Raw genomic sequence first — 11,207 nt, forward strand, 5'->3', positions numbered from 1 at the left:
CTCGTCTTCCCTTGGCCAGGCTGGGTCCACTCTGCTGTGGGGTCATCGCTTTGAGCCCTGTGCCCACTGCGGCCCCATGGCCCACGCACTGGCTCCTGGCCTGTGGGGCTTTCTAGAGACTAAATGTTTGTGTTCCCCCCCACTACCCCCCCAAATCCATATACCAGAATCCTAACTCCCAAGGTGATGGTGTTAAGAGGTGGGGCCTTTGGGAATTCCTTAGATCATGAGGGTGGAGCCCTCATGAATGAGTTTAGTGCCCTTATAAAAGAAACCCCAGAGGGATCCCTCACCCCTTCCTCAGTCTTGAGCTCCCCACCACCTGGTTTACAAAACCTTTGGCTTGCCCAAGAAGTTAAGAAAATTAGCTTTGAGCTTTGAGCCCCTCTAGGCCATTGGTTCTTAGCAAAGGTAGCCCAGCCCACCAGGAGGCATTTGGAAAATTGTGGGGTTATTTACGTTGTCACAAAAACTGGGGAGGTGAGCGTTACTAGCATTTAGCAGAAAGAGGTCAAGGATGATCATCATCCTGTAATGAAGGAGGCAGTCTCATAATGAAAAATCATTCTGTCCCAATTTTGTATATGTGAAAAACCTGTTTATAATTTTGTGAGCTTAAAACCTAACTCGAACAGAGTGTTTCTGCTTAGTTTAAATATAAACCACATATTTGGTTTATATAAACCAACATAAAATTTCCAGTAATGCAACTAATACCTAAGTGAGGAGAGATCATTCTCTGCCTTGTTTGAAATGTTACAAAGAGTCCCGCACTATTTCAAAAGGTCGCCAAGAGCAGTACCACCCATAGCACAGAAGTCACACAGCTGAACAGTTCTGGGTGGTCTGGTGGGGGCTCAGCAGCCACGGTGTCCTTGAGCCTGAGCATTAGAAAGAAATGCATATTATTTTGGGGCACCTGGGTGGCTCAGTCATTAAGCGTCTGCCTTCGGCTCAGGTCATGATCCCAGGGTCCTGGGATCGAGTCCCACTTCGGGCTCCCTGCTCGGCAGGAAGCCTGCTTCTCCCTCTTCCACTCCCCCTGCTTGTGTTCCTACTCTCGCTATATCTCTCTCTGTCAAATAAATAAATAAAATCTTTAAAAAAAAAAAAAGAAAGAAATGCATATTATTTCACCATCAGTCCAATTCTCCTTTCTAGTTTTCCTTTCTGTTTCAATTAGAACACCACACTGCTATTTGAAGAATGTGGTAGGTAGCTTATATTAGCTCTAAAATTCCACTTTAAGAAGGTAAAGAGGGACTATTTGTTATCTAGAGAGGGCTGCTCTGGGCATCCCCACCCCCCTTTCCGTACTGAGCACTTAGTATGTGCCACATGCTAAATGTTTCCCAGACTCGCCCTCCGGTACTCTTCTCAACTGCCCCACGAGGCAGACGTTATCATCCTTGTTCTATAGATGATGCAACTGAAGCTCAGACAATCTAAGTAAACCAGGAAGTAGAAAAGCTGGGATTCAAATTCAAGTCTGCTCCACTCCAAGACCTGGCATCTTAACTGTTCCACATATTTAACTAATATACAGAAAATGAAAAAAGATCATCTTTTGTAAATTTTATTTACAACTACATTTCTGTTTACATAGTTTAATAACCCATCCTTTGAAAATATTTATCAGGCAATTAAAAGGAGAAGCAACCGAGAACTAGAGTCTTCTGTTTTAACGAACCCTCTGTGGAATCCTTTATGAACTGTGCTATCTAATTACTTACTTATCATATCTCTGTGCTGTGATGACTTCCTGAACATTTCATGTGGGGAATGTAATGTGTGATAGAAGCTAACAATTTTATAATGTGATAGAAGAGAGACGCTCACCCAAGAAACCCAAAGTACTTTAGCAGCATTAGTCCTATATGAAAAATAGTCCTACCCCCTAATAACAAAGAACGACAAGGAGTTCATTTTCACCCTCTCTGAGGACAGTCAGATCATGGAGCACCTAAAAAATACTCATCCAGTTTCAGAGAAGGGTTTTTGTCAGAAGTTGTCTTGCACCTAAGGTTGACAGAGAACCTCAGCTGATAAAAACGACAAGGTTGATTGCTTTTTATCAAGTGCCTGTTATATGTCCATCACTTTAGGTATGTTCTTTCACTAAAACCCTTACGAAAACCTATGTGTTAGGCGTCATCACCCTCACTGCACAGATAAAAACATAAGGGACCTATGAAGTTGTAAGTGGCCCCCGAGCATCCAATAACCAAGTGTACCAGCTGGGAAGGGAGCCCAGCCATGTACCATTATGCTTGCTTCTACTCAACCTCGAGTGTGTGGGGATCTTTAACCCCACCACAATTACTGTGTCATAGAGGAGCTTTGGGGGCGGGGGGGCAGTGAGGGCTTTGGATTAAACCTCCAGTTAGGTTTTAAACACCTCAGAAGTCTAATTTCTAGGGAATGTCCCCAACTGTGTCCAACAGATATGAATGTAGCTGGAATCTGGGCAATTGGCAGGTCACTTCAATGAGGGGACTGTTTCTTGCAAAATCCAACAATGACAGGAAAACTTGAGTATGTTCTTTAATAAAATGCAAAATGATGGGCCAGGGAATTCCCAGAACTGTTTCCCTACCTTCCAGCACTCTCTATATTTGGTGTTGCTGTTAGGTTGTTCCCATGTCCTGGAAAACTCAGGTCACTGCTGAGAAACTCTTCTTCAAAAGTAACTCTGACTTCCGTATTCTCATCATCTTCTTAACTGGTGCTGGGAGAGAGCCTGACAAAGTTAAACTGAAAATAAAAAAGGGAAATATAAAAACAGCTGCCACTGGGTGTCACTGATTTACCACTTGAATATACCTTGTCCCACATTTCTATAGCAGGAGAAACCCTGGGCTTCACGTTCTTGAGAAGTTGAGATAAATATAGAAGAGTTTGGAATAAAAGGATCCTTGTGACATTGAGAAGATGTTGTTCTCCATTGTAAACAATTCATAACTGTAGTAATGGTCCCATTTTAGAGATGCATACACCGAAGCCAAACAAGCTAATGTCAAGGATGTCCGAAAACACATTCCTGAACTTTATTTTTAAATCCAGACTTTGATGCTTTATTTTTATCTTAAGATAATTCTCTAAAGCAAGGGACACAGTGCCCATTACTTTTTCTTGTCCCTACCTCCCAATTCTATACCTAAGAAGAGAAAAAAGAAATCTTTCAGAAACACCTGAGAATTTGGGGCCTGGGATTATAGTCAAGCTCCTCCAAATGGTGTCAGAAGCTACCATTTATCAGATATCTCTTCTGAGCCTGGGACAGTCATAGCAGTATCTCATTTAATGCTCACCACAAAACAGAACACAGGTTGTCATTACCCCCAGATGAAAAAAACTAGAGATCAGAGAGGGTAAGTAACTTGTGGAAGATAACAAAGGAAGCAAGATAAAGATTTCAGATTCAAACCCACATTTTTGGCCCCCAAAGCCATGCTCATTCTGCTGTACCAGGCCATATTTCTTCGGAAACGTTATCTTTAGTTTGGACACATCCCTTTCAAAACTACTTCATGTTGTGCCATACATATGGTTAACCAACTAGTAGATGTTAAAGATACTAAGTCCAAGACAACTGTATGTGTTGTGTTTTAGGATCATTTCCCAGGAATTCCACTGGCTGAGGAAGTCACTTATAGTCCCTCATTGTATAAAAAATTTAGAATTTTCCCCTCAAGCTCCTCAGGGTGATGTTCTGGCCTGGGATGTAGTTTCTCCGGATCTTCCGCTGTCTAAGTAAGCTGAGTCTTATCTCTTTCTATAGTGGATGTGTTCCTGCTCTCATTTTTGGCTTAACAATACCCATCCATCTGGAGAAAAGTAATCCTTCTTTAGGCTAAAGAGTGGTGGAGGGCTTTGGGGTTGTTTATCTTCCAATAAAGTGCAGAAACAGCCCAGCAAAGCTATAAACTCATAAGCTTCCTGATTCATCCTTGCCAATACAGTTAAGCTCAGAGCTGGAGGCTTTCTCTGGGGGAGATAAGATAGTATGTCCATTTCACCATTAGTTCCTGCCAAGTTCCTGCTCTACTGAGAAGTAAGTTCTCTAGCTGATGGCCTTCTGATGCCTCACCTCCCTGAATCACACCTTAATTGTGGATGTTTCCTTTCTTTAACCCAAAGTCAAAACACCATGACTCCTTTGCTTTCCACTTTCTCATTCCAGATCCTTAGGTTTCTTTTCAGACCTGGTTATGGTAGTAACTTAATACTCACCCTATATAATCTGGCAAATAATCTCATTACTTCATATTTTAAAAAAGAATCATGTTTTAAAGTAAAACTCTGTGTCCCTTTCCAGTGTTCATTTCAAGGAAATGGTAATACATTTCTTGTCACGCTCAGCAAATCCCAGGTATCTGGGAGGGTAACCTTTTCTTCCTCGCTTCTCCCCGTGGTGATTGCATCTTCTCCTGCTCCTTTCAACGTGATCTGCCGGATAACAACATCAAAACACACCTGGAAATCTCACACAGAACTCAAGCTTCATCTCTCAATGACCACTGACAAAACAGAGAAGAAGTCACTGTACAATGGATGCAATCTGGCTGAAACCTGATTCTCTTTATTAAAAAATAATATTCCAAAATTTTATCCTAAAAATTAGATCTATGGTAAAAAGATACAAATAATATGTATTTTTAAATATGGGCCTCTTTGCTGCCCACAGGAACCCTGCTGTTGGTTGAAGTATGGATACGAATGAATAGGAAGTGTGGGGAAGGACTTTTACATGCTTGTGACATATTATACACTGGTCATCTGTGTAAAGGCAGAGAAGGATTTGGCCTCTTTTTGCCCTAAATTTTTAATAGGAGCACTTCCCATCTTGTTCTGCTTTCAGCTCACTTGGCCGTGCCTCAGCACCTGCCGGCCCCACCGCCGCCATCACATAATCTTCACCCACCCCCCAACCTCTCCCCGCCCCGGTCAACCTCTGCAGAGCACTGTCCTCACTCCAGACTTAGACGCTCGGCACTGTTTGTCCTTTCATTCATCTTACACACGTGTGCTAAGTGACGCTCTATTCCACGCCCTGACTTGGCATTTTTCCTTCTGTGTCATGCCCCCCACCCCGCCTTCTTTGGTCACTGCTTCTAATGGCACCGCCAGTTAAGTGGTGGTGGCCCAAAGTCACATTCTGCCCAAACAACGGGCAGAGGAAAGATTCAAAGTGAAACATAAGCTCCGACCTGACATGTGGTACCAGCTCTGGGATTTATGACATTTATGTTAGGAGGGTTTTTCCTCTCCCGTTCCTGTTCTTTCCTTTCCTCATTGAAGAAGTTTCCTGAAAGACAAGGTCAATTGAAAATAAAATACTATAAGGTACCTTAAGCTAGTGGATATTCTAAAAGATAAGGCATAAATACAGATGAAATGAGTGTTTCATTTTCTTAAAATTAACAAATACTACATAAAATCTGACATGTAGTTATCTCCGCATTTATATCCATATGACTTTTCCTTCCTTTGCCAATGTATTTTAGCCATTGGTCACTACGAAGATCAGAATAATTAGCTTATCCAAGGAAACCCGTTTTCAGAAAATATGTTAATTTGGGGGCGCCTGGGTGGCTCAGTCGTTAAGCGTCTGCCTTCGGCTCAGGTCATGATCCCGGGGTCCTGGGATCGAGCCCCGCATTGGGCTCCCTGCTCCGTGGGAAGCCTGCTTCTCCCTCTCCCTCTCCCACTGCTTGTGTTCCTTCCCTCGCTTTGTATCTCTCTGTCAAATAAATAAATAAAATCTTTAAAAAAATATATGTTAATTTGGAGAACATGCCTCCTGAACACGGGGAGCTGGTCTTATTCCCCTTCAGGATCAGATCAGGATGAGGGCGGTGGAGGAAATAACTGAATACTCATTTTGGCAAGGTCTATCACCAGCTTTCACTTTCACAATCCACATGAACAATTTTTTTTCACCATTGGCATAATTACACTCGCATCATGTTCATAGTGTTTAAGAAGACCAAGAGTGCCTTCCACACGTTTCCGCGTTGCCGTCTGGACCCTAGTTCTGCTGACTCTAGTTGCATGTGCGTAGCAAGGGCCCACAGCCCGCAGATACTCTGAGGGCCCCCGGCAACCACCTCAGCACACCCCGAGCTCCCTGTCACTGATGGGGACAAGCCTCACCTCTGGGAGGCCAGGCACATGCCGCCCACCCAGACACTCGAAGGCAGAAGCATCCAGCAGTCTCGGCTGAACACCCACCACCCCCACCTCAGCTCAAGCTGACTTTAGACACCCGGGTAATGCCCCCGAGAGGGTGCACCATTCCTGCTACTGCAATACCAGGTCAATGCGTGCAGTGGATGGAGGAAGCTCCTATTCCATCTCCCTGCTCCAAAAATGCATTTAATATATTGTCTTCAGGTATTAAATTGATCCGAACAGATACTACACTTAATCTCAGCCAAAAGGCCGGCAAGCAATCCACATGAACAACTGAAAAGGTGAAAGTTTTCCAAAGCCGTGGGCACAATAAGGCATTATCTGCAGAGAAAAAACTCTAAACTCTGCCTACATAAAGAGAATGAATGAAAATCAGAGTAGGTACATTAACTAATAAATTAGGAAACTTGGCAGAAGTAAACAGTTTCCTCTATCCCCTTATTACAATGATACGGCCATTGTGTCACTTTCTGATAAAGGGAACACTTCCCACTGACAAGTACACTCTGCTCTCTGAGAGTAACTGTGTTCTCATGATGCTGTAAACGCTAGAGTAGGGTCAATATGTTCGGTCCGGTCCGTGGGAGGTTCGTAGCGGAACACAGCCATCTCAGCACAGACTCCTCGCTGCCTCATCCAGGTGTTGGGCATGAGGCCAGAGCAAGCCAGGAGGTGAAGCCCACCACCAGGGAATTCCCACTACCCGGGTCTCCTCTCCTTGCAGCCTTACCATGGCTGAAGAGTTTTACCATTCAGCTAATTCATCCCCACTCAGCATCCTCCCCTCCCTTTCCAGCATCACTTCCACTCAGAGAGCAGGGAAACTGCAGAGGTTGTTGGTCCTTGCTGATCCTTAAAATAAGGAATATGGTCACTGGTAAGAACCGAGCCATGCATAACATCTCCAACTAGGCTGCCTCCCCGTTCTTCGGACTTGAGCTTGACTTGCTAGCCAGAAAACCCTCAAAGCCTGCTGACTGAACAGGTCTTTTTGTCCCCATAAAGCATGGAGCTTAAAGAAATTAGTTGCAACTTCCCTAACCAAAGGAATGACATAGAAGTATTGTCAACTAGTAAATCACTCACGCCCTAGGACACAGTGAGACTACTTTATGTTGCCAGTTCAATGGGCTGCTAGCACATACTTGGGTAAATATGCCCAGAACACTAAAGAAATGTGTAAAATAAATTATTTCTTTCAACTGCCCTCAAACAAACAAGCAAAAATGCCTTTGTTTGAAGTCCTCGAACATTCGATTTTCTGTTTTTTAAACACATTGCTCAAAATATTATGTGCGGGGATATAAGATCGAAACAGGGAGCAGGATCTGAGCCCCGCCATCTGGAGTAACACCCCTCAAGGAGATGAAGCTTGCAGGTAGCATGGTGCTTAAGGGACAGGGAGTATGTCCGGATTTTGCTTTAGGTTTTTATTCTCCCCTCCCCATAGGTACTTGTTGTGCCTTACCTGAAGTAAAACAGAAAAGGAAAGGAGAAGAGTTGGGGGAAGGGGAAGTGGTTCAAGTTTCTGGTCCTCGTGGCAGTTTTTCTTTATTCTAGTTGAGAAAAGAACAATCTGGAAAGGTACATTATGATCGCGGAATTGCTAACTGAGCAATCTGAGTCATCAGAGAACTCCCCCTCAGTGACCATGAACCCAGAACTATGGGAGCTGGCGAGGGTGCATGATGCCAAAGTGGCCTAAAGGAGAAGCCTGGAGGGGTCTGACCCCCAAAAGCAGTCAATATGTTGTTAAGGAGCACTCTCCTCAAGTTCTAGGAAGAAAGCCAAGCTTAATTAAGCTTAATCCATGGTGAGAAACCATTCCTTAGACCTGGTTTTCTTTTTTTTTTTTTTTTTAAGATTTTATTTATTTATTTGAGAGAGAGAAAGCGAGAGCATGAACACAAGCAGGGGGAGAGGGAGAAGCAGGCTTCCCATGGAGCAGGGAGCCCGATGAGGGGCTCAATCCCAGGACCTTGGGATCATGACCTGAGCCGAAGGCAGATGCTTAACCTACTGAGCCACCCAGGCGCCCCCCTGGTTTTCTTTTAAAAACATACTCTCTTGAACTCGTTTTTAAGCTAGGATGAACTTTGTAATTTTAATGCTGTTCAGGTTCCACTAAACTCTGCCAGAGTTTGGACCTTACCTTAGCATCTTTATATGTGTATGTATGTAGTAATACGGCCTTTCTATTCAGGATGCCAGGTCATATTTACAAAGTCCTATATTTTAGGAAATTAAAACTTCTGCAGGTTAAAGCCACAATCATAAACATTTAAAATGATGTTAAAGTTCAAATCTCATCCCCTACTACCTGAATTCGTTGTTCTGATTGCTGTACTTGATAATTATCATCCTGAGACTTACTCAGTGTTCGTTTTATTTCCCTCATGACAACATTCAATTCAACATAAGTAAAAACAAACAAACAAAAAGCAACAACAACAAAAAAAAACCCTGATGTAACAATAAATAAGGATGTCTGGAAATAAATATAAAGTATTTAAAATAATATAAAGCATCAGGCCAAGTAAAAAAAATACTTATCGATGATAGCTATGATGAAAACAAAAGGATAGGTCAGGTCAGAAATATTCCAATGCAAAATTTTAAAATCTCCTTTCCTGGTGACGTGAGAAAACAGTATTTTGTGTACAAATAGCCTTGTCCAACAACTACTTTTGTGTTTCTTTTGAAAAAGATGAATTATCTTTTTAAAATTGTTCCAAAGGAAAAGAAAAACAAATGTCCCAGATGGACAGCCGCTCCCAGATGCATGCACTAGAACTCGGGATTTGTGCTTCAGAAATTATCATCTCATAAAGCAGGTGGTTTAGCTACTAGTGAGACTGACTTCTTAAAATGGCCAGCTAAGCTACAGACTGCAGTCTAGATGTATTTTTGTCTTCCTCTATCTCTGCTGTGAATTATTAAAGCAGCACACTCCACAGTTTGCATGTGGCCCACATGTTAAATCAAGTTCACCAAAATAACAACCCTCAATGTACTAATTTCCGTTTAACAGAAATATTTCTGTAAATTCCTAATACGACTGAAAGGCAGTATGAAGCAAAGCACAAAAACATTTCTAAAAATTCATTTTATCCCAGGAGAAATTACTCTTTCTACAAAAATATCATGCAAATATTTATTTGCAAAGAATTCTAAGCATAACTCTAGAAAACCACATTTATAAACAAACTAGTGGGGCTGTTTAAAAAGACCCTCCACCAAATTGGTGATTCTTTCATGTTTTTTAATTACTTTTGTAGAAATGTATTGTGTAGGGAAGACCCTACATGATTTTTAACTGGATAGAGAATTTTCATTTTTAAAAAGTAAAAATGTGTTACAGTATTACTACAGTTTATTGAAGCGAGTTCTTCCAATAGCTAATCTCGTACAGGGACAAATTTTCTAGAAAAGTAGATGAAGCAAACTAGAAAAGAAGAAAGTTTAGATTTTAGTATCTAAAACCTGAAGGTTCACCTCTGCCTTCTCTGAATTACTGAGAACATTTTCAGGTCAAACAGTAATTTATGGGCCCTCCCAGAGGTCTTTGGTTTCATGATACTGGCTTGTAAGTCTCTCAATCTGCTCCAAGGCAATTCTGAGCAAAATTTTGAAGTATTCCCTGTATGTGTGAGAATACCCATGTCATTTTCCTTGGCTCTACCCTAACCTCTTGTGCAATGGCCTTGTAAAAATTAGAACAGGCACCCATCCAATCAACACAACCATCCACACCCAACCAATTTATATATAAATATAAATTTGTATTTTTGTACATGGTAGGCTTACTCTGCTCTATTTTGACAGTATTGTCTTGTGATGTCATAAAGATTAATGTCTCTACTGAAAAGAAAGAATGTTTCTGTGATAATTACCTGGAGGAGAGAAAAGTCCTTGGACAGAAACTTGGACCTTGGAAGACAGGCCCTAAATGTATTCATTCTCTCAGCCGATGAATATTCACTGACTGCATGTTGCACACCTAGCAGCCTTCTGCAGCTGAACCATTGCCTAAACTAGAGACTGACAGGGGAGGCACAATTTTACCTCACCTTCGTAGGGTTATTTTCGGCTGGACCTGAGACTCAAACTGACAAATCAGTAAGAGAAAGACATACAAATTCATTAAATGATACAAGTTTTACAGGATGTGGAAGCCTTCATAAGGAATGAAGATACAAAGAAATGGCAAAACCTTTTTGCTTTTTTATATTAGGTTGAACAGAGAAACAATTCTGGAAAAGTATCTGTACTATGGGAAGGGTCCTGAATTAAAAAATATATATATTTTCACAAGGCCAGTTTGTGTAGAATTCTCTGTCTCAACTTCTCATCGTTGATAAGAATGTGACTTTCCTTCTGGTATAGGGAGGGCATCTTTCATATAGGAATTTTATGTCCTGTTTTTAAGAATAATAAGGAAGGACAAAGTGTTTTCTTTTTGCTGTCATTCAAGTGCCCTTAACCCAAAATAACCAATATGCCACTGTGGCATATTTTGGAGTTGCAGGTTCTGAACTCCTTCAAGACCATAATCCACAGGGCGCCTGGGTGGCTCAGTGGGTTAAGCATCTGCCTTCGGCTCAGGTCATGTTCCCAGGGTCCTGGGATCGAGTCCCACATCGGGCTCCTTGTTCAGCGGGGAGTCTGCTTCTCCCTCTGCCTCTCCCCCCGCCCCCAGTCTGGCTTGTGTTCTCTCTCTCACTTACCCTCTCTCTCTCTCAAATAAATAAAATCTTTAAAAAAAACCACAAAAACTCTCTTCTTAAAAAAAAAAAGACCATAATCCACACCTACTCAGAGTTTCCATCTGGATATCTAAACAGCATCTTCAGTTCCATGTGTCCACAGCTAAATACGCTCCTTCCCTCACTCAGCTGATGGCAACTCTGTTTCCAGTGGCTTCAACCTGAAGACCTGATTCCTCCCTTTTTTACTCACTCCATATTCAGTGGAAATTCCATTGGCTCTACCTTCAAAGTACATCCAGAGTC

General features: G+C 42.1%; 1 pseudogene; it reads right to left on the reverse strand.

Moving 5' to 3' along the window:
* Nucleotides 1-6,284: 6,284 nt before the first annotated feature.
* LOC116637631 lies at nucleotides 6,285-6,456 on the reverse strand (annotated as a pseudogene).
* Between the last annotated feature and the right edge of the window lie 4,751 nt (nucleotides 6,457-11,207).

The sequence above is a fragment of the Phoca vitulina genome, unplaced genomic scaffold (assembly GCF_004348235.1).
Source record: "Phoca vitulina isolate PV1807 unplaced genomic scaffold, GSC_HSeal_1.0 scaffold14, whole genome shotgun sequence".
In the NCBI taxonomy this organism is placed as follows: Eukaryota; Metazoa; Chordata; class Mammalia; order Carnivora; family Phocidae; genus Phoca; species Phoca vitulina.